Source organism: Pangasianodon hypophthalmus, chromosome 3, assembly GCF_027358585.1.
Source record: "Pangasianodon hypophthalmus isolate fPanHyp1 chromosome 3, fPanHyp1.pri, whole genome shotgun sequence".
NCBI classification, from domain to species: domain Eukaryota; kingdom Metazoa; phylum Chordata; class Actinopteri; order Siluriformes; family Pangasiidae; genus Pangasianodon; species Pangasianodon hypophthalmus.
In genome coordinates, this window is record NC_069712.1 from 33,265,063 (window position 1) to 33,290,973 (window position 25,911).

General features: G+C 42.9%; 1 long non-coding RNA gene across 1 annotated transcript in view; it reads left to right on the forward strand.

Annotated features, from left to right (window-relative positions):
• The window catches only part of LOC113541967 (uncharacterized), a 177,846-nt gene that overhangs the window by 3,566 nt on the left and 148,369 nt on the right, over nt 1-25,911 (forward strand). The gene's annotated exons all lie outside the window — the stretch shown is intronic.

A 25,911-nucleotide genomic window follows, 5' to 3' on the forward strand; every position in this document is an offset into this window, starting at 1 on the left:
CCTATCAGTGTGATGTTAGCTAGCTTATTTAACAGCTAGCTAACTAGGTTTAAAAAACATTTACCTGTGATATCATGTGACCTTCACACAACCTTTGTGTGAGGAATGTTGGTAACCACGTGAGTGATTTCAGCCAGTGGAACTAAATGTATGACATTGTGTGTGTGTGTGTGTGTGTTTGTGAAACAATTCCATAATGGGAGTGACCTTCAAATGCCAACGGGAAAACACCATCTGTGTAACATCTAACACGTAAAGAGAGCAAGATTGTGTTACATGATTATATGCTTGTGCGTGTGTGTGTGTGTGTGTGTGTGTGTGTGTGGAGAATCATCACTCAAATGTGTGAAAAATGTTCGTGGCATCACCTCAATAGAAATTTAACCTCCATTCCTCACAGTTCTCACCTCGTTTCTCTGAAACTCTGAGAAATTAAGCCACACACACACACACACACACACACTTGGGGATCTCAAACATGAGAATGGGGGTGGATTTCTGTCATCAGCGCTGACTCTCGCAGTAACACCCTCGTTTGTTTTACTTGCGGCTGAGAAGAGGGCTGAAAAATGGTGGCTTATATTGGACTCATGATGGCCGTGAGAGATGTTTGTTTTTTCAGACGCAAGCTGGTTAAGAGTGAACAGAAGTGTGTGTGTGTGTGTGTGTGTGTGTCTCCTGTGCACTTATATGCTAAGAGCCTGCTATAGATTTGATATCAGCTGCAGCGTTCTTGTGGTCCTCTGTGTGTTAAGTGTTATTTCCTCAGTTATCAAAACCTAAAACCTAAAACAAATAGTAATAACATTAATATTCAACGCTGGTCTGTTCCGATTGGCCAAAAGCATCCCAGTAACGATTTGTTCGTTCTTTTGTATTGGTTGGCACACGTTGTGCCTTTTGGTAGTTCTGAAGAGGTCTGAGGTCACGTCACTTCTCAGCTTTGACCCCCTCTGAACTGGATTAGCAGTGACAGCTCATTTTACTTGTTAGCCATTAGCTCGCGGGAGAGCCGCCAGAACCGCTACCTCGGTTTGTTATTTATTTATAATACATTACAGAAGGCCAAATTCCAGCCTTCGTCACGTTCAGGAATCCGTCGCTGCTCCGTTTCTGCTGCACCTGGTCCTGATCTCACTGGGAGAAACTATAAGTTGCCTTTTCACCATCTTTTTAAAAAATCTTTAATGATTTTTTTTCTCACCTTCGACCAAACGAGTCTCATTTTCCTTCAACATCAATTTTAACCACAGGTTCCAGCATCGAGGAGGTCTTCTCGTTTTCTTCTCGCCCCGCGTGTCGGTTGATGACTTTTTTCGGTGTTTTCCACTCATTTTTTCCAGCCTGCAACGTCTCATTTTCATTAAACACAAATCTCAAACGAAAGCAAACAAGCAGCGGAGTTTCAGCCTCGTCGTGTCCAGGAAGGCAGTCACACACTCTTCTGGCCATGAGGTCTTATTCACAAAAAAAAAAAAAAAGTCACAAGATCTCCTGACAAGTGGCACCAAGGGTTCCTCCTAGCTAAGAGTTTCTTCTTAAAATCAGTTCACAAAACTACAGAGAGGAACTTTTACTGAAAAATCAGAAGAATAATTACAGATATGAAATTTGAATCATTTCACTGAGTCGACTTTGTTCAGTTAAATGATTCATTCACTGATTCGTTCAGTGAAGAGGGTTCTTCTGCCTCTTGAGTTACTTCTGATTCTTGTTCTTGTTCTTGCTCTAGACCTGTTCATAATTCTGATGACCCTTCCTGTTCTCCTTACTGTGGTTCTAGGTCTTGTTTTTGATAGGGTTCTTGCTTTAGAACTGGCTATCGTTCTAGTTTTAGCTTGGATTATTTGTTCGTGTTCATGCTCTAGATCTGACCGTCATTATGGTCCTGGTTGTAGTGTTGATGTTGGTTATGGTTCTTCTTCTTATTCTCCAACTTGCATTAGTTTTAGTTTTGGTTCTGGTTCTAGTTCTTATTCTTGCTCTATTTTGGCTTTAGTTTTAATATCGGTTCTGATTCTTATCATTCCTGTTCTCCTTACTGTGGTTCTAGCTCCTTCTTGCTCGAGAGCTTGCCATCATTCTGATTTTGGTTTTAGTTCTGGTTCTCATTCTTGCTGTACACCTATCTGTTATTACGAGTTTGGTTCTAGTTTTGATGTTGGTTCTAGTTTCTTATTTTCTCTCTTGCTTTAGTTTGTGTCTGGCTCTTGCTTTAGATCTGGATGTTAGCGCTTTGGTTCTTGTTGATGATGATGACTCTAGTTCTTTTTATTTTTCTCCTCCTTGCTTTAGCTTTGGCCATCTTTCTGGTGTTGGTTCTGGATCTCCAGGTGCTCCAGTTCTGCTTAGTGTGATTCTGGTTCTTACTTTGGATGTCTTTTAGCTGTGGTTTCTGGTTTTTGTGCTAGATCTGTCTATGGTTATGGTTTTGGTTCTAGTTTTAGATTAGCATGGTGAATTTCTTGTCAGTAGGCTCTCAGATCTCATTTGAAAGTGTAACTCATTTTTGTGGTTTGTTCTAGAAAGTTCTCAGATTGTCAGCCAGACTTGAGCAAATGGAATTTTAGTTTCATTTCACACAAATATAAAAGACGTGCAGCGGCGTTCCAGGTTCATCGCGTTCGTGATCAGATCTCATTGGGATTTTTCTTTTTTTCATCGTTTTCTCTTAACATTGTTACGATGCCATGTTAATTTTAACACGAATTCTGGCGTACAGGTTTTTTAATCCCTCACATTCCCGTGATCCACTTTTCCCGAGGAAACGACAGAAATAGTTTTACGGCGCTGAGGCGAATATAAATCACGTTTAGGTCGGCTAATGGATGGTGCGGTTGACAGAAGCGGTTGCAGTGTGTCAAGGGCCTCGGTTATGATTAATGGCTAGTCATAACTGAGGGATGAAGAGCGCTAGCGATATGCTAGCAACGTGTGTCTTATTTCTCTGTTGTTTCAGGAAAAGTGGCATCATGGGAATTTTTTTTTCCCAGAGAGTTCTGTGTCATTTCTGCCATCGAGCTTCAGATTCAATAAAGCTCACGTTACAGTCGAAGTTGCTGAAAGAAGATCGAGCCGGAGCGGTGCTCGTCGTCGCAGTTTCTTTACAGAATAAACTCTTCATTTCTGTGTTCAAAAAAAAACCAAAGTCTTGTAATGTTGTGTAATAAATCATTATAACCTTTAATAAACTTTTATAAGAAATATTTGGATATTTAGCCATGATTCTACTGGAGATTTTGGCAGAAACAAACTACTAACTGCAAAAAACAAAAAAAATTAATGGATAAAAGTTCTAAAATGGTTCTTGTTCATTGATCCTGGTTCTGGTTCTAGGTCTGGCAATCATTCTGGTTTTGTCTCTAGTTTTGATGTTGGTTCTGGTTCTTATTCTCATTCCCGTTCTTGCTCTAGAACCGTCTGTAATTCTGGTTTTCCTCCAGGTCTGCTTCTTGCTCTCGTTTTGATGATTTTTAAAAAAAAAATAATTCCTGTTCTGTTTCTTACTGTGATTCTGGTTCTTGCTATGGATCTCTTTTTGCTCTAGATCTGGTTCCAGTTCTCGCTGTAGATCTGCATGACTTTGTGGTTTTGGTTCTAGGCTTTCATTCTTGCTCTAAATTTGTCCATCACTCTTGTTTTGATTTTTTTTTTTTTTTTTTTTTCTGGTTCTCACAGTTGCTAATCATACTCTACATCTTATCATTCCTTATCCATTTCTCCTACTGTGATTCTTAATCTGGTTCACATTCTGATTCTAGATCTGACTGTTATTTTGGTTTTGCTTTTAGTTCATGCTCTGGTTCTCGTTCTTGTTCTAGATCCAGCAGTTGTTCTGATTTTGGTTCTAGTTTTAATGTTGGTTCTGGTTCTCACTTCTTATCCTTCTTGCTGTAGGTCTCTCTTGCTCTAGAACTGGCTGTCATTCTTGTTTTGGTTCTGGTTCTCGTTCTTGCTCTAGATCTGGTTATTATTTTGGTTTTGGTTCTTATCCTTATTTCTGTTTTCCTTACTGTGGTTCTGCTTTTTGCTTTGGATCTCATTCTTGCTCTAGAACTGACAGTCTTTCTGGTTTTGGCTCGGGGTTTGATGTTGGTTCTGGTTCTCATTCTTGTTCCCTTTGTCCTTCTAGCTTTGGTTCGGGTTCTCATTTTAATTCTGGTTCTCTCTGTTTTTTTTGTTCTAGATTCTGGTTTTGACTTTAGTGACGCTTATTACCATTCAGTTTTTGCTTCTGGTTCTTGTTCTCTTTCTGGACTTGGTTTTGTTTCAGTGTGGGTTCGCTGATCCGTGTGTGATCTCTCACGTTCTCATGATGCGTATCCACGACTTTACTAGACCTACAGTATATAACAGAATAAACCTGACACTCTGACAACTCAGTTAATACATGTAGTTTATTATAACTTCATACTCGTGTGTGTGTGTGTGTGTGTGTGTGTGTGTGTGTAGTCCTCTGGCTAAAAGGTCGAGTGGATGGATCTGGTAGCTGATCAGCTTCTGTTGGCCCTTAAGGTCATAGCAGAAATGTGTGTGTGTGTGTGAGAGAGAGAGAGACCGTAGAAGAAACCAGGCAAAGACCATGAGAACGGCTTCCTTTAATCAGAGCGCAGGAGTTGAGGTGGAGGTCAGGCCAGTTCTCTCTCACGTGTGTGTGTGTGTGTGTGTGTGTGTGTGTGTGTGTGTGTGTGTGTGTGTGTGAGTGAGTGAATGCACCACACACTCGTGCTAAAGTATCACGGTTCACCTCGCAGAACCTCATTCCTACTTCTAAAATCTGGGAGGTCTGTGCAATCTGGAAAAAAAGAGAAGGTCAAGCCAAGAGGAACTGTGTGTGTTTTACAAAAATGTGCGTTTTATTCTTTTTACCTTCAGATGGATCGAGTTACAAACGTGTGTGTGTGTGTGTGTGTGTGCGTGTTTGCGCACGCACCCCTCCTTTACTCTCTCGTTCATGGGAACGTTCACTAAAAATTCACAATCGACCTTAAAGCGAGCTAAAAATCATGTGAAGAGCAAAACACAGTGCTCTGTACAATTAGTCACACACACACACACACACACTGTTATGGATCAAAGTGATTGCAGTGTGTTTTGAGGTAAAGCAGTGTTACATCTCCATGTAGCTGCTGATCTTCACTGTGGAGCTGCTTTGGGCCGATAAAGACAGAATTTAGGGTTCTAAAGGCTGAAAGTGACAAACGGAACATACGGAGAACCCGTTCTCCTTTGGGTTCTCATTCAGGTTTTTCACTTTTCACCTTAGTTTCATTCTCAGATTATTTTTGGTTCTGTTCTTCATTCTGGTTTTGGTTTTTTCGTTCTAAATCTCATTCTTATTCTGGCCTTGGTTCTGTTTAAAGTTCTTAATCCGGTGTTGGTTCTGGTTTTTGTTTTAGGTTCTGGTTCCCATTTTGGTTCTCTTGATTTCATTCCTTTCATGTTCTTGTTCCCTTTGGTTCTTCATTTTGGTTTCGGGTTCTTGACTTAATTCTAGTTTTAGATCTGTTTTTTGTTGTAATTGTTGGTTCTATTTCATCTTCTGGGTCTCATTTGGATTCTTCTGATTGTTCTGACTTTGAGGTTCTAGATTCTAGGCTCTCGTTCTGATTTAGGTTTAAGCTTTCTGATTGTAGTTTTAGTTCTGGTTTTAATTTTGGTTCTAGTTTTTGTTCGTGTTCCCCCTCCTGTTTATTCAGCTTGTGGTTCTGTGTCATGTTCAGGTTCTGGCTCTAGGTTTGGCCCGTTATTCAGGTTTAAGTTCTTGTTCTGATTTCCATTTTGGTTCTGGTTCTTGTTATAGTTCTCATTCCTGATCTGGTTCCCCTTCTTACGTTTTTGTTCTTGGCTCTGGTTGTGGTTGGGGTTTTGTTTTTACTCTGGCTTCAGTGTTGGTCCTCCTTCTAGTTCTCTCTCGCGCGCTTGGTCAGGTGCTGTCTCGCGCGCTTGGTCTGGTGCTGTCTCGCGCGCTTGGTCTGGTGCTGTCTCGCGCGCTTGGTCTGGTGCTGTCTCGCGCGCTTGGTCAGGTGCTGTCTCGCGCGCTTGGTCAGGTGCTGTTGGTTCTGTCTCGTGTGCTTGCTCCGGTTCGGTCTCACGTGCTTGCACGTGCTTGCTTTTTTTTTAAAAAACTTTTTACTCCTTTGGGTTTTGTTCTTGCTGTGGTTTTGTATCTGGTGGATTTCTGTAAACGGTGGGTTCCAGGTGGACGTGTTCACGTGTTCTTGGCCGTGTTTGAGCGTAAGTGAGATTACGTAGCAGTTTTATAGAACCTCGTAGTATTTAGAGTGCTGTTTTACACGAGACCTGGTGCTCTGCGCTGCTCTGAATGAAAGTGGCTTTGAGGCGCACGTAAGCTGAAAGGTTCTCTGTAGTGACTCACAGGAGAACCGAGTCCTCGCTCTGAACTGTCCGAGTGTGGGTTTAAGTGCTGGGCGGAGCTGGAGTTTTTATTTATTTATTTATTTTTTTAAAAGAGTAGGATTGTTTTAATTCTTTCCTAAACTTGACTTCCCTTCATACAAAGCCCTTTGAGATGCATCTGGAACGAATATTGTTCCCCCGGACCTTACGGAACAGAGCTCTAGCTGTTGTTCTGGGGAGGAAACGTCGCCTAGAACAGTGATCTCAAAGTCAGCAAAGCCCATTAAGAGGAAATGACTTTATTCCCACGACGGTGTGGAACGTGAACATGTGGAATCGAGCATTCTTCTGCTTCTTTTTCTCCTTCTTCTTCTTCTTCTTCACATGGACGTGTCCTTCACCGTCCTGAACAAAAACAGACCACGTGTTCTGTTGGTACGGTCCAACCGCAGAACCGACACTTTAGTTACATCAGTGGAGTGAGGAGAACGTACGCTGTGAAGATCCTCTTCATTATGATTTTATTATTTTGTTCTTAAATAATCCTGCTCCTGATTGATTTTCACATCTCAATGCACTTTTCTATTACATTTTGTATCTTTTTTAATAGAACTCTAACGGTTCCAGTTGGTTCTTATATTTTGGTGGCGTGAAGAACCTTAATGCGGTATCGCTCGCTTAGCTGCTCATGTGGAACATTCAACACAGTCTCAGCATTAGGTTCTGGTTCTGGTCTTCATTCTGCTTTTGGTTCCAGTTTGATTGTTGCCTTAGTTCTGGTTTTGCTTCTGTTAGACATTCTTGTCTTGGGTCCAGTTTTGGATCTGGTTCTGGTTCTCATCTTCATCCAGATTTTGGCTCTGGTTTTGTTTATGGTTCTGTCTTGTTCAGGTCGACATTTTTTGATTTGTTTTTGCTTTTCGGGCCTGGATTTAGTTTTAGTGCTCACTTTGATTCCGATTTTTGTACTTTCTTACTCAGTTTGACATTTTGTTTCTGAGTTTGGTTCTGGTTTTGTTTTATTGGTGTGATTTTTGGTTTTGGTTCTGGTTCTCTATTGCTCTGGTTCTCTGTCTTGTTCAGGTTTTACCCTCATTCTGGTTTTGTTTCCTGGGTCTTTTTTAGTTCTGGTTCTTATTGCATTCTGATTTTAGTTTTGTTTTGTTTGCTTAGTTTTGTGGGCCTGGATTTGGTTCTGGTGCTCACCTCAGTGAGGTTTTGGCTCTTTTATATTGTTTTATTCTGGTTCTCTTTTGTTCAGGTTGATGTTTGGGTTTGAGTTTGGTTCTGGTTTTGTTATATTGGGTTTGGAATTGGTTCTCACTTTGGTTCTGAGTTTGCTTCTGTTTTTTTCTTCTGGTTCTCACTTTGGTTCTGATTTTGGCTGTAGTTTGTTTTTATTTTGTACTCTGTCTTGTTCAGGTAGAAGATTTTGGTTCTGGATTTGTATTTTGGGCCTGTTTTTGGTTCTGATTCTCAGTCTTGTTCTGAATCTGACCCTCCTTTTGGTTTTTGTTTCTTGTTCTGGCTCTGGTTCTAGATTTCTGGTGATGGTTCTTGCTCTTGTTCCATCCATCAACCGGTACTCAGAAATCATTTCTAATCACAAGTTTATATGAGTGCGTCTTTAGAGGTTAAATGAAACATGACGTCACAGTGGCGGAGTACGGCCACGAGTTTGTGTTTTTGAGTTAGCACACGTAGCTGTGGTAGTGCTGCAGAGGTCAAAGGTCATGTGAGTGCACAACTTTGAAGCCACATGAACTGGATTAGCAGTGACGGCTCATTTCACTTGTTAGTCATTAGCTCGCGGGAGAGCCGCCAGAAGCGCTTTGTTATTTATTTATAATACGTTACAGAAGGCCAAATTCCAGCACTGATCATGTTTAGAAGTTCTCACATCTGATGTCCTGGTGCATCAGATCCCATCTCTTAAAATAGCGCCGTCTCGAATATTGATTTGGAAAGTCGCTACCTTGGTAGCAATTAGCATCGAGTTCCCGAGCAGGGTAAACATGCGTAAACACGCCGGAGTGCTCGCATGTGGCTGTTTGCTTTTACAGAGGAAGGAAAGAATGACAAGAGAAACAAATCCTCGAATCTTGGTTCTTGTGATTCATAAGTTCTCGGTTGCGGGGCGAGGTCGGGTATTTTAATCCCGGTATGTTTTGCACTTCACAGCTGTAAAACGTTACGAAAGCGCTCGGTGTTAATCGACGCCAGAAATCCACCGCATTGCTAATAGAAACTGTAAACTGACTAATCTCCCAGTTTATGTGTTCTAGAACGTACTCTCAGTGTTAGGCTCATTTCTGAATAAAAAATAAACGCAGACGAGGCGATCACGCAGGCCGACATCAGGGCTTCGAATTAACACTTTACCTCCAGGCAGAAAGGTCTGTTCTAGGTGGTTCTCCTGTTCTGTTGTTTTGTTCAGAAGCGGAAGTTTCTTTTTTTTTTTAGGCAGCGTTCCAGGAATTGAAGAGAAAAGAACAGAACACAGGAACGGGAGCAAAGCACAAGAACCAGCAGAACACAGGAGCTAAACAGAACAGAGAAGAACTGTGGAATTGAGCAGAGCACACCAGAAGAACAGAAGTGTGGAGAATGCAAGAACAGGAACAGAGCGAAGCAGAACAGAGGAACGCACAAACAGGGACAGAGCAGAGCACAGGAACAGGAGCAGAACGGAGCAGAACACAGCAATAGAACAGAACAAAGCCGATCACAGGAACAGAGCAGATCATGGGAACTGGAACCAAACAGGAACAAAGCAGAACAAAACAGAACAGTGCAGAAGATGGGAGTGGAACAGGAACCAAATGACACATGGGAAGGGGAACAGGAACTGAGAAGAACAGGGGAAGAAGAACACTACCCGAGTGGAATGCATGAACTGGAACAAGAACAGAGAGGAATGTGGGACAGGAAAGAGGAACATGAGAAGGGGAACAGGAACTGAGAGGAACATGAGAAGGGGAACAGGAACTGAGAGGAACAGGGGAAGAAGAACACAACCCGAGTGGAATGCATGAACTGGAACAAGAACAGAGAGGAATGCGGGACAGGAAAGAGGAACATGAGAAGGGGAACAGGAACTGAGAGGAACATGAGAAGGGGAACAGGAACTGAGAAGAACATGTGAAGGGGAACAGGAACTGAGAAGAACATGGGATGGGGAACAGGAACCGAAAAGAACATGGGAAGGGGAACAGGAACCTAGAAGAATGTGTGAAGGGGAACAGGAACTCAGAGGAACGCAGGCCCCTGCACAGTGCATCATGGGAAATCTGTACACTATAGGCTACATTGTTTTAGACTGATTGCAGTGCATTGTGGGAGTTCACTGGCCTGCATAGCAAAATGTAATGCCGTATGTAGTGAATAAGGTGCATTTTGTGTCACAGTGAACCCACTCCATAATTCTGTTCACTGCACGAGAGAAACATTGAGCATTAGAACATTCTGGTCCACAGGCTGGTAAAACTGCAGTGTAATTTATTGTGTACAGAAGAAGTGTACTTTGTGAGTTTGGTCACAGAGGGGCGACAAATCCTGTCAGGAGTTTCAGAACGGGACACACAGAGTCCCAGAGCGAGTCTCAGACGAGAGGTTCTTTAGAAGGATTTCTGCACAGGCATCCAGGAGAACCTGGTTCTCACGGTTCCTCATTCTCTATGTTATTGAGCACAGCATCAAGTCATCATTTAATTATTCTTTTAAAGAACAGTGGGTTTGTGGTTAAGGTTCTGTGCTCGTCAGCGGAAGGTTGTGGGTTCCAGTCCCGAGAAGCTGCAGAGGAACAGAGCAGAACACAGGAACAGAATGAAAACAAATCAGAAAACAGGAACAAAACAAGGCAGAACCCGACTAGAACAGAACAGGAACATGAGCAGAACAGAAAAGAGCAGAACCCAGAGATAGGAACAGAACCAAACAGAGCAGGAACTGAGAACAGAACACAGGGCAGAGCGGAAAAGAACAGAACCCACCACAGGAATGGAGAGGAACAGAACCGATGGGAACAGAAGAACCATTATAGAACAGAATAGCACCCTGGAACAGTCCGAAGCAGAACTCGAACAGAACGGAGCAGAACAGAACAGGGGAATAGGAACAGGACTAAACACGGACAGAACAGAGCAGAACAAAACAGGGCAGAACACGAATAGAACAGGAGAGAGCAGAACACAGGGGTGGGAACAAAACAGAGCAGAACAACAAAACAGAGCAGAACGCAAGAACAAAACAGCAAACACAGGAACGGATCAGAACATACCAGAACGTTGGAATGAAACAGAACACGGGAACAGGAGTAGAACAGAACAAAGCAGAACACAAGTATGTAGTGGAAGAGAACAGGGACTGAGCAGAACCGAGCAGAACACCGGAACAGCAGCCCGTTTTATAACCTAAAATATCTGTGCCGAAGTTTTCTTTAATAATTTATCTGATGTAAAGCAGCGTTGTCACTCAGGCTGTCGCTTATTCGAATGGCTCCGCCCCTTACACTACTTAGAACGTTCTGCGGTGCTCCACTCTTTCTTTCTCACAGGTTCTCGTATCACGCGGTATTAATAGTACACTTAGATAGATATAGATTGATATACTTTATTGATCCCGTGTGGAAATTGTTACAGAAGCATAAAGAAAAAATTAAAAGCGGAAGTGAAGACCTACAAAAGACACACTGAATATTAAATAAAGATATGTACATCAAAAAGTGTTATAGAAATAAATAAAAGAAAAAGGAGCAATAAAATCAGGTGTGCAAAAGTGGGAGTGAATAATATATACAACATCTGTATGCATAACTTAATAGTACACTTCATCTCACCAAGATCTCACAGATGTGTGTGTGTGTGTGTGTGTGTGAAGAAGAGCAGATAAAAATCGTTTTACACCGCCCGTCTCTCTCTCTCTCTCTCTCTCTCTCTATATATATATATATATATATATATATATATATAATCTGTCATGTGCTTTATCTGTCTCTCTCTCCTTGTCTTTTCATCCGTCCGTCTCACTGCTCCCTTTTTTCTGTCCTCCAGTCGCACCACCTGTTTTTACTACTGAGACCTGAATCACCCCCCAACGTCCCTGCTGTAATAATAAACACCGAGTGTTTTATCTCGGGGCTGTTTAGAACAGTGCAGAGCCACACACACATACACACACACACACACATACATCTGCAGCTGGTGGATGGAGAGAGAGAGAGAGAGAGAGAGAGAGAGAGAGGAAAAAGCGTGAAGGCCTGAGAGATTATCGAAGGATAAAAACTAAAGGAATGACCACTGAACACTGAGAGCTGCTTTACATAAAGAGAAGAGAAGGAAAGCGTTGAATGGAAAACAGCAGAGCACAGGAACAGAGCAGAGCACAGGAACAGAGCAGAGCACAGGAACAGAGCAGAGCACAGGAACAGAGCAGAGCACAGGAACAGAGCAGAGCACAGGAACAGGAATAGAACAGGGCAGAACACAGGAATAGAACAGAGCAGAACATAGGAAAAGGACTAGAACAGAGCAGAGCACAGGAACAGAGCAGAACACAGGAACAGGAATAGAACAGGGCAGAACACAGGACTAGAACAGAGCAGAACATAGGAAAAGGACTAGAACAGAGCAGAGCACAGGAACAGAGCAGAGCACAGGAACAGAGCAGAGCACAGGAACAGAGCAGAGCAGAACACAGGAACAGAGCAGAGCAGAGCACAGGAACAGAGCAGAGCAGAGCACAGGAACAGAGCAGAGCACAGGAACAGAGCAGAGCACAGGAACAGGAATAGAACAGGGCAGAACACAGGACTAGAACAGAGCAGAACATAGGAAAAGGACTAGAACAGAGCAGAGCACAGGAACAGAGCAGAGCAGAACACAGGAACAGAGCAGAGCAGAACACAGGAACAGAGCAGAGCAGAGCACAGGAACAGAGCAGAGCACAGGAACAGAGCAGAGCACAGGAACAGGAATAGAACAGGGCAGAACACAGGACTAGAACAGAGCAGAACATAGGAAAAGGACTAGAACAGAGCAGAGCACAGGAACAGAGCAGAGCAGAGCACAGGAACAGAGCAGAACACAGGAACAGAGCAGAACACAGGAACAGGAATAGAACAGGGCAGAACACAGGAACAGAGCAGAGCACAGGAACAGGAATAGAGCAGAGCACAGGAACAGGAATAGAACAGGGCAGAACACAGGACTAGAACAGAGCAGAACATAGGAAAAGGACTAGAACAGAGCAGAACACAGGAACAGAGCAGAGCACAGGAACAGGAATAGAGCAGAGCACAGGAACAGGAATAGAACAGGGCAGAACACAGGACTAGAACAGAGCAGAACATAGGAAAAGGACTAGAACAGAGCAGAGCACAGGAACAGAGCAGAACACAGGAACAGAGCAGAACACAGGAACAGGAATAGAACAGGGCAGAACACAGGACTAGAACAGAGCAGAACATAGGAAAAGGACTAGAGCAGAGCAGAACACAGGAACAGAGCAGAGCAGAACACAGGAACAGAGCAGAGCAGAGCACAGGAACAGAGCAGAGCACAGGAACAGAGCAGAGCACAGGAACAGGAATAGAACAGGGCAGAACACAGGACTAGAACAGAGCACAACATAGGAAAAGGACTAGAACAGAGCAGAGCACAGGAACAGAGCAGAACACAGGAACAGGAATAGAACAGAGCAGAACACAGGACTAGAACAGAGCAGAACATAGGAAAAGGACTAGAACAGAGCAGAACACAGGAACAGAGCAGAGCAGAACACAGGAACAGAGCAGAACACAGGAACAGAGCAGAACACAGGAACAGAGCAGAGCACAGGAACAGGAATAGAACAGGGCAGAACACAGGAATAGAACAGAGCAGAACATAGGAAAAGGACTAGAACAGAGCAGAGCACAGGAACAGAGCAGAACACAGGAACAGGAATAGAACAGGGCAGAACACAGGACTAGAACAGAGCAGAACATAGGAAAAGGACTAGAACAGAGCAGAGCACAGGAACAGAGCAGAGCACAGGAACAGAGCAGAGCAGAACACAGGAACAGAACAGAGCAGAACACAGGAACAGAGCAGAGCACAGGAACAGAGCAGAGCACAGGAACAGAGCAGAGCACAGGAACAGGAATAGAACAGGGCAGAACACAGGACTAGAACAGAGCAGAACATAGGAAAAGGACTAGAACAGAGCAGAGCACAGGAACAGAGCAGAGCAGAGCACAGGAACAGAGCAGAGCAGAGCACAGGAACAGAGCAGAGCAGAGCACAGGAACAGAGCAGAGCACAGGAACAGGAATAGAACAGGGCAGAACACAGGACTAGAACAGAGCAGAACATAGGAAAAGGACTAGAACAGAGCAGAGCACAGGAACAGAGCAGAGCAGAGCACAGGAACAGAGCAGAACACAGGAACAGAGCAGAACACAGGAACAGGAATAGAACAGGGCAGAACACAGGACTAGAACAGAGCAGAACATAGGAAAAGGACTAGAGCAGAGCAGAACACAGGAACAGAGCAGAGCAGAACACAGGAACAGAGCAGAGCACAGGAACAGGAATAGAACAGGGCAGAACACAGGACTAGAACAGAGCAGAACATAGGAAAAGGACTAGAACAGAGCAGAGCACAGGAACAGAGCAGAGCACAGGAACAGAGCAGAACACAGGAACAGAGCAGAACACAGGAACAGGAATAGAACAGGGCAGAACACAGGACTAGAACAGAGCAGAACATAGGAAAAGGACTAGAGCAGAGCAGAACACAGGAACAGAGCAGAGCAGAACACAGGAACAGAGCAGAGCACAGGAACAGAGCAGAGCACAGGAACAGGAATAGAACAGGGCAGAACACAGGACTAGAACAGAGCACAACATAGGAAAAGGACTAGAACAGAGCAGAGCACAGGAACAGAGCAGAACACAGGAACAGGAATAGAACAGAGCAGAACACAGGACTAGAACAGAGCAGAACATAGGAAAAGGACTAGAACAGAGCAGAACACAGGAACAGAGCAGAGCAGAACACAGGAACAGAGCAGAACACAGGAACAGAGCAGAACACAGGAACAGAGCAGAACACAGGAACAGGAATAGAACAGGGCAGAACATAGGAATAGAGCAGAACACAGGAAAAAGAACAAAGCAGAACACAAGCGTTGAACACAGGAACAGAAAAGCAGAACTCGGGAACAGTGCAAAACCCTGAAACAGGAACCAAACGGAGCAGAACACAAAAGTAAAATGCAGGAGCATTTAGACACCGGCTCATTTCTGCCTCTCAGGTTCTGATCTGACTCTGTGAGTATGTATCTGGACTTTAGGGTTCTTCAGTGGAGAACAAATGGGACAGAATGGATGGACGGACGGTATCTATAAGGAACGAGTACGGAACAGACGTTCTCTCCCATCTGAGCGTGATAAATGTGTTCCAACACCTGGCTCACATCGGAGACAGGAAGCAGTAGAGAGTGGATGTTTCTCAAATGTGTTTGTGCCGAGCTAAACAACGGCGCACACACACACACACACACACACACACACACACACACACACACACACACACACATGGAAGCCACGTTTGAAAGCCTGGCTGCTGCAGGAATCCCCCTGTGACTCAACACACACACACACACACACACACCAGTTAGTACATGAAGATTATTGGCGACGCAGTGTTCACAAACACCAGGTGAAATACGACTAAAATGACTCTCAAACGTTTAACAATCAGGACGATTCTTCAAAACAACAGATAACAGGAGGAAGAGAAAAATGGTGTCCGGTGCACGAATGAGCTTCCTGTTTAAACGCTCCGTCACACACACGTACACAGACACACACACACACACCACCTGAAATATTACAAATACAGTCCTGCACTTCCCAAACACAGCTTTACATTTCACAGCGTTTACACTGAACATAGCACGAGAATTATTCAGCTGTGGGTACAGAGAGAGACGGAGAGAGAGAGAGAGAGAGAGAGAGAGAGAGAGAGACATGGAAAAAGTGACATACCCATATGCAGAGAGAGAGAGAGAGACGGACTGAGAAAGAGAGACAGATGGAGAAAGACACAAATGTTTGTGAAAGAAAGAAAGAGACAGGTGGACAGAGAAAGTGGTAAGGAGAGAGAGACGGAGAGAGAGAGACAGGTAGACAGAAAGAGAGAAGGAGAGATGGAAGAGAGAAAGAGACAGGTGGACAGAGAAAGCAGTAAGGAGAGAGAGAGATGGAGAAAGAGAGACAGGTGGACAGAGAAACAAAGAGACAGATGAAGAAATAGAGACAGTTGGATGGAGAAAATGAGACAGAGAAAGAGACAGACAGAGAGAGAGACAGTGAGCAAAACAGGCAGATGGATATAAACAGATTAACAGAGAGAAAGACTGCTGCCTCAGGGAGGGATGACGTCTATGCCAACGATGGCTGAGTATGAGGATGATGATGGTGATGATGACAGTGACATTGTGATGAGGATGATAATGACAGTGATGGTGGTGATGTCAGTGATGGTGATAGTTTCAATGATGAGGATAATGACGATGACGACAATGATGTTGATGGTGACGATGACAGTGAGTGTGATGCCGATGAGGATGATGACGATGATAGTGATGACAGCGACTGTGCGTGTGATGATAGTGATGATGACTGTGCGTGTGATGATAGTGATGATGACTGTGCGTGTGATGATAGTGATGATGACTGTGCGTGTGATGATAGTGAGGATGACTGTGAGTGTGATGATAGTGAGGATGACTGTGAGTGTGATGATGATAGTGATGATGATGACTGTGCGTGTGATGATAGTGAGGATGACTGTGAGTGTGATGATGATAGTGAGGATGACTGTGCGTGTGATGATAGTGAGGATGACTGTGAGTGTGATGATGATGACTGTGCGTGTGATGATAGTGATGATGACTGTGAGTGTGATGATGATAGTGAGGATGACTGTGAGTGTGATGATGATAGTGATGATGATGACTGTGCGTGTGATGATAGTGAGGATGACTGTGAGTGTGATGATAGTGATGATGACTGTGCGTGTGATGATAGTGATGATGACTGTGCGTGTGATGATAGTGATGATGACTGAGTGTGATGATGATAGTGAGGATGACTGTGAGTGTGATGATAGTGAGGATGACTGTGAGTGTGATGATAGTGATGATGACTGTGAGTGTGATGATAGTGAGGATGACTGTGAGTGTGATGATGATAGTGATGATGATGACTGTGCGTGTGATGATAGTGATGATGACTGTGCGTGTGATGATAGTGAGGATGACTGTGAGTGTGATGATGATCGTGATGATGACTGTGAGTGTGATGATGACTGTGAGTGTGATGATAGTGATGATGACTGTGAGTGTGATGATAGTGATGATGACTGTGCGTGTGATGATAGTGATGATGACTGTGAGTGTGATGATAGTGAGGATGACTGTGAGTGTGATGATAGCGAGGATGACTGTGAGTGTGATGATAGTGATGATGACTGTGAGTGTGATGATAGTGAGGATGACTGAGTGTGATGATGATAGTGATGATGATGACTGTGCGTGTGATGATAGTGATGATGACTGTGCGTGTGATGATAGTGATGATGACTGTGCGTGTGATGATAGTGAGGATGACTGTGAGTGTGATGATAGTGAGGATGACTGTGAGTGTGATGATGATGACTGTGCGTGTGATGATAGTGATGATGACTGTGAGTGTGATGATGATAGTGAGGATGACTGTGAGTGTGATGATGATAGTGATGATGATGACTGTGAGTGTGATGATAGTGATGATGACTGTGAGTGTGATGATGATAGTGATGATGACTGTGAGTGTGATGATGATAGTGAGGATGACTGTGAGTGTGATGATAGTGAGGATGACTGTGAGTGTGATGATGATGACTGTGCGTGTGATGATAGTGATGATGACTGTGAGTGTGATGATGATAGTGAGGATGACTGTGAGTGTGATGATAGTGATGATGACTGTGCGTGTGATGATAGTGATGATGACTGTGCGTGTGATGATAGTGATGATGACTGTGAGTGTGATGATAGTGATGATGACTGTGAGTGTGATGATGATAGTGAGGATGACTGTGAGTGTGATGATGATAGTGATGATGATGACTGTGAGTGTGATGATGATAGTGATGATGATGACTGTGAGTGTGATGATTGAGGATGACTGTGAGTGTGATGATAGTGGTGATGACTGTGAGTGTGGTGATGATAGTGATGATGATGACTGTGAGTGTGGTGATAGTGATGATGATGACTGTGAGTGTGATGATGATAGTGATGATGACTGTGAGTGTGGTGATGATAGTGATGATGACTGTGAGTGTGATGATGATAGTGAGGATGACTGTGAGTGTGATGATGATAGTGAGGATGACTGTGAGTGTGATGAAGATGATGGTGGTGATGACAGTGACTGTGTGTGTGATGACAATAAGGATGACTACAGTGACGGTAATGGTGTGCAGTATTAAACCCTGCCCCACACTGGAATGTACAGTGGTGTGGTGAGGGGATCTCCACATGCACATGTCGGATTAGCGAATGGAAACAGCAGCACGCAGCAAGAGTGTGTGTGTTGTGTGTGAATGTACAGCAGCCAAGGAGAAAGCGATCCTCTTGAAATCATCTGAAACTGGCAGGCCGACACTTTCTGGGTTTTTTTCCTGTCCGTGTTTTTTCCTCTCTCACCCTCGAACCGGGTTTTATTAGGTCTGACTGATTAAACGAGAGCGAGCCGTTGGGTTTTTTATGACTTTATTTAAAACAAACACCACCAGTTAAGCCGTGAATGAACATGCGGCGGTTTGTGTGGTTGAAGCTGCAGGATTTTCCAGTGTGTATCATCGGGCTTCCCTCTCTGACGAGCCGTTTTTCAGAGATGCTTTTCAAAAACAATCAATTATCACTCACAGTCTTAAGAAAAATCCACTGGAGGAGAAAAGAGCTGAGTGATTTTTATTACGGCTGCGTGTGTGGCGGCGGATTTTCCCAGTAGCCTGGAGAACCGAGTCGAGCTGAATCGTATGATTTATCGACATGAGTGTAAATGCTGATGGACTATTAAATAATAATAATGATTTCACTGCACTCGGCTTCATGTGCAGTCCAAAACTGTGTCCAGAAACATGTAGAGACAATACCAGAGCCAGTAGAATACAAATATGAATTACTGAATTGGACTAATAATTGGACTTAATTGGACAAGTAATTGGACTAATTGGAGTAATAATTAGGCAAGTAAATGGACAAGTAACTGAATTAATAATTGGACAAGTAATCTGACAGATGTAATTAGAAAAGTAATTGAACTAATAATTGGACTTATTAAACGTATAATTGAACTTAATTGGTCAAGTTGTTGTTGTTTCTCTTTCCGCTGCCCCTGTTAGGGGTCACCACAGCGGATTATTGGTCCGTGTATTTGATTTGGAACAGTCTTTACGCCAGATGCCCTTCCTGACGCAACCTTCCCCGATTTTTATCCGTGCTTGGGACCGGTACTGACAGCGCACTGTTGCACGCAGCCCCAGTGGCTGGGGTCGACTCCCTGGCTGGGAATCGAACGCGGGCCGCAGCAGCGAGAGCGCCGATGCCTAACCACTAGTCCACTATGGACCCAGACTTAATTGGTCAAGAAATTAGACATAATCTACATGATTTGTAGTACTTAGACTAATAATGTCTCTAGCTAAGAACTTGAATAATAATTGGACTTATTTGAACAAGTAATTGAATTCATATTTGGACTAAGAATTGGACTAATATTTAAATGAATAATTGGGCTAATATTGGACTAATTGGACATGTAATTTGACTAATAATTGCAGTAATGTTTACTAGTATTTGGACTAATAATTGGACAAATAATTGGGCTTATATGAGATAATTTGACTAATATTTGCCCTAATAATTGGAATTTAACATATAATTTGACAAAGTTATAATTGTTTTTGGTTGTGTTGGAATGTTTCTAAATAGGGATGCATTGATACTGATCCTGGAGTCGAGTATCGGTCAGAAACCCTGCTCATTCTCTCATACTCGTCAAATACGCTCTGATACCAACATCTGATACCAGCGTTCTGGACATATTTCATGATTAATGATCGAAGCAAAGCAGATTGCAGACTCTGTGAAAAAATATCAAGAAGACAAACTACAGCATCTTCCTACGATACAAGTGACCTGATAAAACCTCTTTCTAGCGTTTGAACAGTGTGTTTATTAGAGAGCTCAGTGCTCGCTGAACTGAAGTGCGCTCCTGTGTGACACGTTCTCACACTGTAAGATCTCAAACACAGCACCAGGAGTTCATCGCCAGCAGCACACGGCAGCAAATAAACATAAACCGAGCCTTGATTGATTGACGCTAAGTAGGTTACTCACTCATTTCAGTATCAGCATTCCTCACTCCTAACCTTTAAAAAGCACACGACCCGATACGAAGTGTAGCAGCGCACAAAAATAACCCGGCGTCCATCATAACGCAAATTACGGCTTTGGTAAATAAGTGGACGGTTCATGAAGCTGCGCCGTCATCAATCATCTCTAAACACACTCGAAATAGCAGCGCATTTCATCAGCGTCTGCTGCATGGGGCCCGTTTGGACAAGTTAGAAAGAATTTGGTAGCACTTTATTCCAGAACCGGAGTGATTAATATAAATGTGTGTGTGTATGTGTAAATACAGCGGGCGATTTTCCTCTCTCTCTCTCTCTCTCTCTCTCTCTCTCTCTCTCTCTCTCTCTCTCTCTCTCTGTAGGAGCAGCAGAATGGAGATTAATTCTGTTTGTTTGGCTAATGGCTCTCAGTTCCAGCTCATTAATTCTGAGTTATAGATGACGGAGGAAAAGCAGGAAATGTGCGAGCGGAGCTTCGAGGCTTTGGCTGCTGATATATAATACACCAAGTTTATCAACTTCTCTGTCCATATAAGTCAGTTTATTATTTTTATTAACATTATTATTATTATTATTATTATTATTAATAACATTATTAAGTATTGGCACCCAGACACATGTTGATGGTGTGGTGTGATGAAGCGTCATTAGTGTTACCATGCTGAAGTTGATTATTTTCCTAAAATGGCACGTCCCCAAGTATTTTATTCCTCTCATAACACTTTTATCCATTTGTCGTTACAGTTAACGCTGTTGAACGTCCTTGAAGTTCCTGTTCTCACACTGTCGTTCCCTCACCAGCCTCTCTTCTTTTCCTCTCTCTTGTAGAAGCCTTTATTTTGTCACATATACATTACAGCACAGTGAAATTCTTTTCTTTGCATATCCCGGCTTGTTAGGAAGCTGGGGTCAGAGCGCAGGGTCAGCCATGATACGGCGTCTCTGGAGCAGAGAGGGTTAAGGGCCTTGCTCAAGGGCCCAACAGTGGCAGCTTGGCGGTCTCAAGTGTCAGTGCTGTTACAAAGCACTCCTTCCATAAATGTTAAATAAATGTCTCTTTACAAGAAGAACAGTTCATTGTATCAACTATTACACACACATTTTAAGCCATTTATGCCCGGATTATTAACATTTTCCCAACCCTAACCCTTAACTTTCACCAAACCCTACACCGTTAGCACTAGCCATAAACCCCACCCCTCGATCCTCACCCTGACCCTAACAGTAACCCCCAATCTCCCCGCCCCCTTTTCTCCAAAACGAATTCCCTATAAATTCACACCCAGGTCCTCGTTCACTCTGTGTGGTCCACACTTCTCTTTCACAATCACCTCAGTGTGGAGTCTTTTTCTCGTGACCCTTATCTCCAATCTTAACTGGATGAAAATGTAGCATGAACGGCTCCCAGTCGCCGGTCTTTAGTAGAAATGCGGCGATTAGTCATGCTCGCGCGCCCATTTGTTCCCAATGAGAGGACGATGCACACGGCAGCGTGTAAGATTCACGCCCAGATTCCCATCAGCACCACTTTCCACATTACCACCAGGAATTATCAGCCCCGAGTGTAATTTCCACATTTACCCCCTTTCTCCTGCGTCCGAGCTGGAAAATGAATTACAGTCTGTGATTTTACACGTTACACTGATTTCATTTCATGTCTAAATGAGACACGGAGACGTTCAGGGACAAGCGTATTGTCTCTGTATCGTCAGCGCATTAACACACCTTTCAGAAGAAAAACCCGGTGTATGAGGTGTGTTAGCTTCTCTACAACTGCTTCTCTAATTCTCGATCGCTTTGGACCCTTCATGAGATTAAAAAAAGGATGTTAGATCCTTAGATATGCCTTAAAAAGCTTCCAGTTCAGGTTTTTTTTTGTGAATGAAAAATGGCTGTACAATAAAATCCAAACACACAAAAAAATATTACTGAGAAATGATCCTTGTACAAATCCAATAATTTATTATATTCTTTATCATTTTTGCATTTTATTTTATTTTTCCTGTCAAGTCCACTTATAACATTTGTGTGGCTTAATGTACATACAAAGAAAAAGTCATTCATTACTGTGTCTTTAAGATCGTGATATGTAAATGAGCTCTGTTCTGATTGGATGGTTTCCTCATAAGCGACGTGTAGATCACCACTGTAAAAAAAAAAAAAAAAAAAAAAAAAAAAGCAGAATTTTATCCTGCAGTCCATTGTATTTGGAACTTGGAAAAACCCGACCTCTGACACGGAAAAGTCGGAATTTCAAGTCGGGAACTCGGGCAGCATCCACCTGGCCCAAGTTCTCTGACGTAAAAACACAGCTGACGTCACAACAACGTGGCGACGCACCGCAAACAGATTTCCCTTTGCATCGTTGCATCATTTCGACTTGCTGTGTAGCTTTTGTGTCGTGAAAACAGCTGTGCTTTAACAGCTTTATAAGGTTAGACGTGTAATTTGTAATTCTGTTGATTTCAGTCCAGTGTTATTAACGTGATAAGACCACTGGGACAGATCAATTTTATGAAATGAACAAGATTAGTTGACCTGTCTTATACGTTGTTTATTGCTAATTGTGCAGAAATAATTCAAGTAGATGTTCTTAATATGTTTATCAGAGACTAGCCATACAAATACGACCTTGCTCTGGGCATCCATGTTTTTCCCAGACAGAGCACTGGAATGTGTTTAGATCGGAACTGGGGAAAGTCTGAGTACAATGGTATTGCAGCATCAGTTCTACTGTTACTGACTCGATGACTAGCTGTGGAGTTAGCAAATAAATTAGCAAGACGTAAACTATGCTTCATTCACCTTACCTCGGAAGCGGGAAGTCAGAGCTCGGAATTATGTAATCTGTTGACTTATGTGCATTCGGGCTACAAAGTGGGGGAGAAAAAACCACGGACATGACCATGTTCGTCTTTTGTTAGCAACAAGCTAGCCAGCTAACTGTGATGAATGATGTACATTTTCCTCCCCAGAACAGTGAAGCGTAGATTCCGTGTTATAGATTTAACAGGCGAAGATGTCTGTATGTTGATTGATCTAGCATATACAGTATAACTCATTTAAAGGTTAAAAAAAGTGCTGCTGTGTTTACGGTTCACGCTGTGAGCGGCCATGTTGATTTGACGTCACTTGCTGAACTCGTAGTTGAGGGACCGTCCTAAATTCCCGAGTAGGTGGTGTTTTCTTTGGTTTTTCCTAGTTGGAGGTCAGAGTTAAGACTTTTAGTAGAATGTAGCACTACTCAAGTGGATGGGTGGGGCTAACTTGCTATAAAACGAATGGGCGGGGCCAACATGCTGTGAACTGAACAGCTGGGTGTATATGATTGTCGATGAAGAAACAAGAAATCAGTAAAAATGGCTGTTTTTTGCAGCTTAGTTTTAAGTAAATCAGCATTTCAAAACAGTTTAGAAACTGTACTAAGCTCGTAAGTTTGTAGATTGCATATTTTTAGGTTTATATTTATTACGTATCTATTAATAAATGTCTGTGTTAAAGTTTTGGCAGATTGAACAGTGATGTTCTTGAGGAATCATGACATTGCTACTTTACATGAGGTTACAGGGTTGACTCTGCATCTGTAGATGTTCCTCTCGTCAGAGCGAGAAATTGAGATGTTCACGTTAAGAAGTTAAGACTCCGGGTGTGGATCGTCCACACATCAGAAATGTTTTTCTTTAAGCCGTCTCCAGCGTCGCTGCCCTCACCTCGACCTTACGCCGTGTGTTATGAGAAAAATGTCTAAATATAAAGTCGTGGGGATTTTCAGGCAGTGATGAGGCCGGACACCTCAAGGCCGATCCTAAGATGCAAAATTTGACGCTAATCAGCTTCGGTTTCGCTCATGAACCTCACGTATAAACGTTCCAAATGCATACCATCCGCCGTACCATTCCCAACCGCACACCTGCTTGACCAAACTTCTTTTGTTTCCATCTCAGTTTTTTTCTTTTCCCAGTTCCTGCCTTCCTGCCTCTGCGCAAACACAGATCACGAATTCAGCGGGGTTTAAAAACATTTACCATAGCTCCGCTTCTCAGCCGCAAACAGAACAACGTCCTCGTTGGATTTGATGCTCGAACGGACGGCTTTGATCTGAGGCAGATGTTGCTCTGGCTTGAACCGCTGCATTTTTTTTTTTTTTCAATCCAGAACAGCACATACACACACACACACACACACACACACACACACACACACTTGTGCACTCTCACACTCAGCAATTCCTTCCTGCATTTCCAAACCAGTTGCTTCTTCCTGGGTGGCAAACATGTGACATATCACAAGCCCACTCCCGAGGCGGCGTTGTCAGGAATCAGTCCGTCATCGTCAGCATCACTAACCCCACTGGAGATGGTTTGAGGCAATAAATTGTTTTGCTTTGAAGGAACACGAGGATCAATTTGGTAATGTTTTGAGGTTTCTGGGAGGATGACGAGGCTCTGGAAAGTCCTCAGCGAAACACTCAGATTTTCTCAGGAACGGCCCAGTGCGACTAAGAGAAATGGCATTCAACAAACACAAACTCGCTCTTTATTTTTTAGCTTAGGAACCTGAGAAGACCTGGGAGATGTTTGTTCTGAAAACAGGGAAGTCCAACATCGGTGCTAAGAACACCAGAATTCATGCGATTGCCAACATCGACTCACCAACAGTTTAGCTGTAGTGTTTATGATTTTCGCTATGACTGCTGTGAAAACTTTGACTTTCTTTCTGCTTTTCACTGAAGGGGAAAGGACATGGCATGTGACATATTTGCTTGCAGTAGTGGTTACTTTTTCTTTTTTATGGTAATAAATGGAGGAGAAGCTAATTATTGATCAGAGCTCTCAGTGAACTTTTTGCCTCTCTGTTTTCTTACTGTTTTCTTGGCACACGTCTAAAAAAAAATAAAAAAAAATTAGCCACCTCATCCATCGACATACCCCAGAGGTTTTTTTTTTCGGTGATAAAATATTTTCAGACTCCTTTTCAAAATGGTTTTCAGAGGCCTGCGTTTCTGCTGGAGGCCTCAACACCGCGAGACTCGCTGCCAAATGTACATTACCACATACGCGGCCTGGCACGATGATGTATTACCACCAGACGCAAAAGTGCGGGAGTAAACAGACACAACAATCCGCTTCAAAGCGTTCTGGATGAAAATTGGCAAGCAGCGAAATTACACCAGTTGTGCGTTCTTGTACAAAGTGGCCGTTTCAGAATTGATTGCCATGGAGATTAAAGGTCATGAAGAGGTCGAGCGTTTTTAGGGTGATGAAAGTCAGTGATAACATTCCCAATTCTACTGGAGACTACTGACGTCTTTAGATAATAAAATGCGTATTTTAAAGGTCGTGAAGGTGACACATCGATGGAGCGTCCTCAGATTTTCTAGCAACAAAACTAAGCCCAATTCACACCGGACGAGTCGCGGCAAGACCTCGTTAAATTCCCTTTTAACGAGTGTTTCAGTCCACAATGGCTGCGTCAGAGACGCATTACAACACTTACGATACGCTGTTCCTGTATTAATATGGTATAAACTTTTATTCTCGTGCTTCCGTGTGCTAGTGAATCGTTAAGACTAATGTTCATGAAGAGATGCAAGTTACATCATTTGAGCCAACTGATTGCCAAGCTAAATGAAAACGCACTAGCTCTTGAACTGGACTAATTCCATTCATTATGACACATTAAAGAGTTCATCTCGCTCTCAAAACAAAACACAAAAATCCACAGAAACGAACCTTCAGCTCCTCGAGAGCGATAACCGAATGCTGGAGTTGGAAAACAGATTAAAATGGAAATGCGCCGTGTGAATTTGGCTTATCCACCACTCCGTTTGTTGAGTGTATAAAATTTTGACTAGAAGATTTCTGATAAAAATTGAAATAATTGAGGAACTTCAATTACAAGGAGTGTTTTAAGAAAATGAAAAAGCTTATTTATTTTTTTAAACTTTTTTAAAATTTTATTTGGCTGACTATGTGTCTGTAAACAAAAAAAAAACACCACTAAAAAAAAGAATGTGAACATGATATTCAAGTAAAAATATACGTCTTACAGGGATAAAAACATTTCAGCTGCATCATCTCCAGATTCTGAGCCCTAAAA